Here is a 7,500-nt window from a genome sequence, read left to right as displayed (position 1 = left end):
GGCCGTAACATAGACAGCTAGGCCGTAACATAGACAGCTAGGCCATAACCTAGACAGCTAGGCTGTAACATAGACAGCTAGGCCGTAACATAGACAGCTAGGCCGTAACATGGACAGCTAGGCCGTAACATAGACAGCTAGGCCGTAACACAGACAGCTAGGCCGTAGCATAGACAGCTAGGTCGTAACATAGACAGCTAGGCCGTAACACAGACAGCTAGGCCATAACACAGACAGCTAGGCCGTAACATAGACAGCTAGACAGCTAGGCCGTAACATAGACAGCTAGGCCATAACATAGACAGCTAGGCCGTAACACAGACAGCTAGGCCGTAACACAGACAGCTAGGCCGTAACATAGACAGCTAGACCGTTACATAGACAGCTAGGCCTTAACATAGACAGCTAGGCCGTAACATAGACAGCTAGGCCGTAACATAGACAGCTAGACAGCTAGACCGTAACATAGACAGCTAGGCCGTAACATAGACAGCTAGGCCGTAACATAGACAGCTAGGCCGTAACACAGACAGCTAGGCCGTAACACAGACAGCTAGACCGTAACATAGACAGCTAGGCCGTAACATAGACAGCTAGGCCGTAACACAGACAGCTAGGCCGTAACACAGACAGCTAGGCCGTAACATAGACAGCTAGGCCGTAACATAGACAGCTAGGCCGTAACATAGACAGCTAGGCCGTAACATAGACAGCTAGACAGCTAGGCCGTAACATAGACAGCTAGGCCGTAACATAGACAGCTAGGCCGTAACATAGACAGCTAGGCCGTAACATAGACAGCTAGACAGCTAGGCCGTAACATAGACAGCTAGGCCGTAACATAGACAGCTAGGCCGTAACATAGACAGCTAGGCCGTAACACAGACAGCTAGATCGTAACATAGACAGCTAGACAGCTAGACCGTAACATAGACAGCTAGGCCGTAACATAGACAGCTAGGCCTTAACACAGACAGCTAGGCCGTAACACAGACAGCTAGGCCGTAACATAGACAGCTAGACCGTAACATAGACAGCTAGGCCGTAACATAGACAGCTAGGCCGTAACATAGACAGCTAGACCGTAACATAGACAGCTAGGCCGTAACATAGACAGCTAGGCCGTAACATAGACAGCTAGGCCGTAACATAGACAGCTAGACCGTAACATAGACAGCTAGGCCGTAACATAGACAGCTAGGCCGTAACATAGACAGCTAGACCGTAACATAGACAGCTAGGCTGTAACATAGACAGCTAGGCCGTAACATAGACAGCTAGGCCGTAACATAGACAGCTAGGCCGTAACAGACAGCTAGGCCGTAACATAGACAGCTAGGCTGTGTGTGTGTGTGTGTGTTTGTTGTTCAGTGTTCAGGGTTAATAGATGTCATATAGATACTAGTAAGGGGTTGTTCAGTGTTGAGTGTGGGGTTAAGAGATTTATTATTGCCGCCTCATTTGTCCCCTGTGGGCCACCATACTGACTCCCTTCAGTTGCCATGGCACAGAGACGGAACACAGGCAAGCATCTCCCTGCTTAGTTCATCCATCAACTCCCCCCCTTCCTCCCACACACACACACACACACACACACACTGTAGAACAGCAGGTCAGCACGGCTAGTTGGTCTGTTGGCTACAGTACTGTCTGTCTGTCTGTCTCTCTCTCTCTCTCTCTCTCTCTCTCTCTGTCTCTCTGTCTCTCTCTCTCTCTCTCTGTCTCTCTGTCTCTCTGTCTCTGTGTCTCTCTGTCTCTGTCTCTGTGTCTCTGTGTCTCTCTCTGTCTCTCTGTCTCTCTCTCTCTCTCTCTCTCTCTCTCTCTGTCTCTCTTTCTCTCTGTGTCCCTCTCTGTCTCTCTGTCTCTCTGTCTCTCTCTGTCTCTCTGTCTCTCTCTCTCTGTCTCTCTGTCTCTCTCTCTCTCTCTCTCTCTCTCTCTGTCTCTCTCTCTCTCTCTCTGTTGTCCAGCCCGTCTCAGATACTTCCAACTAAACTGGACAGTTACACTAATACACCCATGTGATGATCCAACAACAGCAGCAGCATCTTGAGTAGCTCAGCCAGAGCACAGGAGTGGCTTTGGGACAAGTCTCTGAATGTCCTTGAGTGACCCAGCCAGAGCCAGGACTTGAACCCGATCGAACATCTCTGGAGAGACCTGAAAATAGCTGTGCAGCGACGCTCCCCATCCAACCTGACAGAGCTTGAGAGGATCTACAGAGAAGAATGGGAGAAACTCCCCAAATACAGGTGTGCCAAGCTTGTAGCATCAAACCCAAGAAGACTCAAGGCTGTAATCGCTGCCAAAGGTGCTTCAACAAAGTACCGACTACGACTGACTAAAGGGTCTGAATACTTATGTAAATGTGATATTTCACTTGTTCATTTTTTATACAAATGTCAAAAAAAACAGTTTTTGTCATTATGTTTAATGAGGGGAAAAAATGTTAAATTAATCAATTAATCAATCAATTATATTTTAGAATCAGGCTTTAATGTAACTAAACGTGGAAAAGGAGACAATCTGAATGAGTGTGTGTGTGTGTGTGTGTTCGTGTGTGTGTTCGTGTGTGTGCGTGTGCGTGTGTGTGTGTGTGTGTGTGTGTGTGTGTGTTACTTGAGTAAACACTGTGGCTATTGTCTCCACCACCGGATTCTCCTGAGATCGAGGAAGTGGGCATGGCGCTTTCTGGTGTGTGTGTGTGTGTCTGTGTCTGTGTCTGTGTCTGTGTCTGTGTGTGTGTATGTGTGTGTGTGTGTGTGTGTGTGTGTGTGTGTGTGTGTGTGTGTGTGTGTGTGTGTGTGTGTGTTGTGGTGTGTGTGTGTGTGTGTTGTGTGTGTGTGTGTGTGTGTGTGTGTGTGTGTGTGTTGTTTGAACAAGTACTTTCCAGAAGCCAAACGTGTCAGCGAACCCTCATTCAAATAATAACGACCTTCCAACCATGATGTCATACTGACCTCCTCAATGACACACTGATGGAGAGAATATTTCTGACCAATTTTGTTTTGACAATGGATGCAATTTAACTGTCAAGTCAAACTGAATTGAATTGAATTGAGAGAGAGAGAGAGACAGAGAGAGAGAGAGAGAGAGAGACGGAGGCAGAGAGACAGAGATGAGAGAGACAGAGACAGAGACACAGAGAGACAGAGATGAGAGAGAGAGACGGAGACGGAGACAGAGAGACAGAGATGAGAGAAAGAGAGAGAGACAGAGGCAGAGAGACAGAGATGAGAGAGAGAGAGAGTAGAGAGAAGAGACAGAGATGAGAGAGAGAGAGAGAGCCCACTGACCCCCCTAGACACAACAATGACAACATAACCAACAAACAGGTCACAACTCCAGCAGCTCACACTGGTGTTTATGTACATAGTCAATGGTAGGCTTGGAGGGGGACTCCTACGGTAGGTTCACCTATAGCTCATCTCTAGGCAGTAGTACTGTAGACTACTTTATCACTAACCCAGAGTCTCTCAGAGCGTTCACAGTCAGTCCACTGATTGATTGACACCCTTATCAGACCACAGCAAAATCACAGTCTACTTGAACAGAGCAATATTCAATCATGAGGCACCAAAGCCAAAGGAACTGAGTAACATTAAGAAATGCTATAGATGGAAGGAAAGTAGTGTGGAGATTTACCAAAAAACAACAATAAAATTAATCCCAACTTCCTGAACAAGACATTCCACTGTAATAGTGAAGGTGTAGAAAACCTAAATATATAAAACCAGTACCTCTCAGCCTCCCTCCATCAAACCTAAACAGTATATTTGACCTCTCAGCCTCCCTCCATCAAACCTAAACAGTATATTTGACCTCTCAGCCTCCCTCCATCAAACCTAAACAGTATATTTGACCTCTCAGCCTCCCTCCATCAAACCTAAACAGTATATTTGACCTCTCAGCCTCCCTCCATCAAACCTAAACAGTATATTTGACCTCTCAGCCTCCCTCCATCAAACCTAAACAGTATATTTGACCTCTCAGCTTCCTTCCATCAAACCTAAACAGTATATTTGACCTCTCAGCCTCCCTCCATCAAACCTAACCAGTATATTTGACCTCTCAGCTTCCCTCCATCAAACCTAAACAGTATATTTGACCTCTCAGCCTCCCTCCATCAAACCTAACCAGTATATTTGACCTCTCAGCTTCCCTCCATCAAACCTAAACAGTATATTTGACCTCTCAGCCTCCCTCCATCAAACCTAAACAGTATATTTGACCTCTCAGCCTCCCTCCATCAAACCTAAACAGTATATTTGACCTCTCAGCTTCCCTCCATCAAACCTAAACAGTATATTTGACCTCTCAGCTTCCCTCCATCAAACCTAACCAGTATATTTGACCTCTCAGCTTCCCTCCATCAAACCTAAACAGTATATTTGACCTCTCAGCTTCCCTCCATCAAACCTAAACAGTATATTTGACCTCTCAGCCTCCCTCCATCAAACCTAAACAGTATATTTGACCTCTCAGCCTCCCTCCATCAAACCTAAACAGTATATTTGACCTCTCAGCCTCCCTCCATCAAACCTAACCAGTATATTTGACCTCTCAGCTTCCCTCCATCAAACCTAAACAGTATATTTGACCTCTCAGCCTCCCTCCATCAAACCTAAAACAGTATATTTGACCTCTAGGCTTCCCTCCATCAAACCTAAACAGTATATTTGACCTCTCAGCCTCCCTCCATCAAACCTAAACAGTATATTTGACATCTCAGCCTCCCTCCATCAAACCTAAACAGTATATTTGACCTCTCAGCTTCCCTCCATCAAACCTAAACAGTATATTTGACCTCTCAGCCTCCCTCCATCAAACCTAACCAGTATATTTGACCTCTCAGCCTCCCTCCATCAAACCTAACCAGTATATTTGACCTCTCAGCCTCCCTCCATCAAACCTAAACAGTATATTTGACCTCTCAGCTTCCTCCATCAAACCTAAACAGTATATTTGACCTCTCAGCCTCCCTCCATCAAACCTAACAGTATATTTGACCTCTCAGCCTCCCTCCATCAAACCTAGACAGTATATTTGACCTCTCAGCTTCCCTCCATCAAACCTAAACAGTATATTTGACCTCTCAGCTTCCCTCCATCAAACCTAAACAGTATATTTGACCTCTCAGCTTCCCTCCATCAAACCTAAACAGTATATTTGACCTCTCAGCCTCCCTCCATCAAACCTAAACAGTATATTTGACCTCTCAGCCTCCCTCCATCAAACCTAACCAGTATATTTTACCTCTCAGCTTCCCTCCATCAAACCTAAACAGTATATTTGACCTCTCAGCTTCCCTCCATCAAACCTAAACAGTATATTTGACCTCTCAGCTTCCCTCCATCAAACCTAAACAGTATATTTGACCTCTCAGCCTCCCTCCATCAAACCTAACCAGTATATTTGACCTCTCAGCCTCCCTCCATCAAACCTAACCAGTATATTTGACCTCTCAGCCTCCCTCCATCAAACCTAACCAGTATATTTGACCTCTCAGCCTCCCTCCATCAAACCTAAACAGTATATTTGACCTCTCAGCTTCCCTCCATCAAACCTAAACAGTATATTTGACCTCTCAGCCTCCCTCCATCAAACCTAACCAGTATATTTGACCTCTCAGCCTCCCTCCATCAACCTAAACAGTATATTTGACCTCTCAGCTTCCCTTCATCAAACCTAACAGTATATTTGACCTCTCAGCCTCCCTCCATCAAACCTAACCAGTATATTTGACCTCTCAGCATCCTTGTCAAATATAAACATTTCAAACAGAACAAGACAAATGGTTTGATGAAGAATGCAAAAACCTAAGAAAGAAATAGAGAAATCTATCCAACTAAAACCCAGAAAATCTGAGTCTACGCCTTCACTATGGTGAATCACTAAAACCCAGAAAACCTGAGTCTACGCCTTCACTATGGTGAATCACTAAAACCCAGAAAACCTGAGTCTACGCCTTCACTACGGTGAATCACTAAACCCAGAAAACCTGAGTCTACGCCTTCACTACGGTGAATCACTAAAACCCAGAAACCTGAGTCTACGCCTTCACTACGGTGAATCACTAAAACCCAGAAAACCTGAGTCTACGCCTTCACTATGGTGAATCACTAAAACCCAGAAACCCGAGTCTACGCCTTCACTACGGTGAATCACTAAAACCAGAAAACCTGAGTCTACGCCTTCACTACGGTGAATCACTAAAACCCAGAAAACCTGAGTCTACGCCTTCACTATGGTGAATCACTAAAACCCAGAAAACCTGAGTCTGCGCCTTCACTACGGTGAATCACTAAAACCCAGAAAAACCTGAGTCTACGCCTTCACTACGGTGAATCACTAAACCCAGAAAACCTGAGTCTACGCCTTCACTACGGTGAATCACTAAAACCCAGAAAACCTGAGTCTACGCCTTCACTACGGTGAATCACTAAAACCCAGAAAACCTGAGTCTATGCCTTCACTACGGTGAATCACTAAAACCCAGAAAACCTGAGTCTACGCCTTCACTACGGTGAATCACTAAAACCCAGAAAACCTGAGTCTACGCCTTCACTACGGTGAATCACTAAAACCCAGAAAACCTGAGTCTACGCCTTCACTACGGTGAATCACTAAAACCCAGAAAACCTGAGTCTACGCCTTCACTATGGTGAATCACTAAAACCCAGAAAACCTGAGTCTACGCCTTCACTATGGTGAATCACTAAAACCCAGAAAACCTGAGTCTACGCCTTCACTACGGTGAATCACTAAAACCCAGAAAACCTGAGTCTACGCCTTCACTATGGTGAATCACTAAAACCAGAAAACCTGAGTCTATGCCTTCACTATGGTGAATCACTAAAACCCAGAAAACCTGAGTCTACGCCTTCACTATGGTGAATCACTAAAACAATACAGAAATACACTACGGAAAAAGAAGGAACAGCATGTCAGAAATCAGCTCAATGTAATTGAAGAATCCATAGATTCTAACCACTTCTGGGAAAATTGGAAAACACTAAACAAACACAACACGAAGAATTATCTATCCAAAATGGAGATGTCTGGGTAACCACTTCTCCAATCTTTTTGTCTCTATAACAAAGAATAAACATATCATGATCAAATACAGATCTTAGAATAAACTATTAACCTCAATCACCTTATTAGTCACGAGTGTCGGCTATACACATTGATGGAGAGTGGTGTTGGGGGGAAACGGATTATAAAATCCATGTACACAACAACAAATGTGAGGTTAAAATTGGCAAAGAAACACACATTTCTACCCACAGGGCCGTGGGGTGAGACAGGGATGCAGCTTAAGCCCCACCCTCTTCAACACATATATCAACTAATTGGCGCGGGCACTAGAAAAGTCTGCAGCACCCGACTCATCTACTAGAATCTGAAGTCAAATGTCGACTGTTTGCTGATGATCTGGTGCTTCTGTCCCAACAAGGAGGGCCTACCAGCACGAGTCTTCCTTCTCTCTCTCTCTCTCTC

The sequence above is a fragment of the Oncorhynchus kisutch genome, unplaced genomic scaffold (genome assembly GCF_002021735.2).
Source record: "Oncorhynchus kisutch isolate 150728-3 unplaced genomic scaffold, Okis_V2 Okis07a-Okis12b_hom, whole genome shotgun sequence".
Classification (NCBI taxonomy): domain Eukaryota; kingdom Metazoa; phylum Chordata; class Actinopteri; order Salmoniformes; family Salmonidae; genus Oncorhynchus; species Oncorhynchus kisutch.
This window is presented reverse-complemented; position numbering follows the sequence as displayed.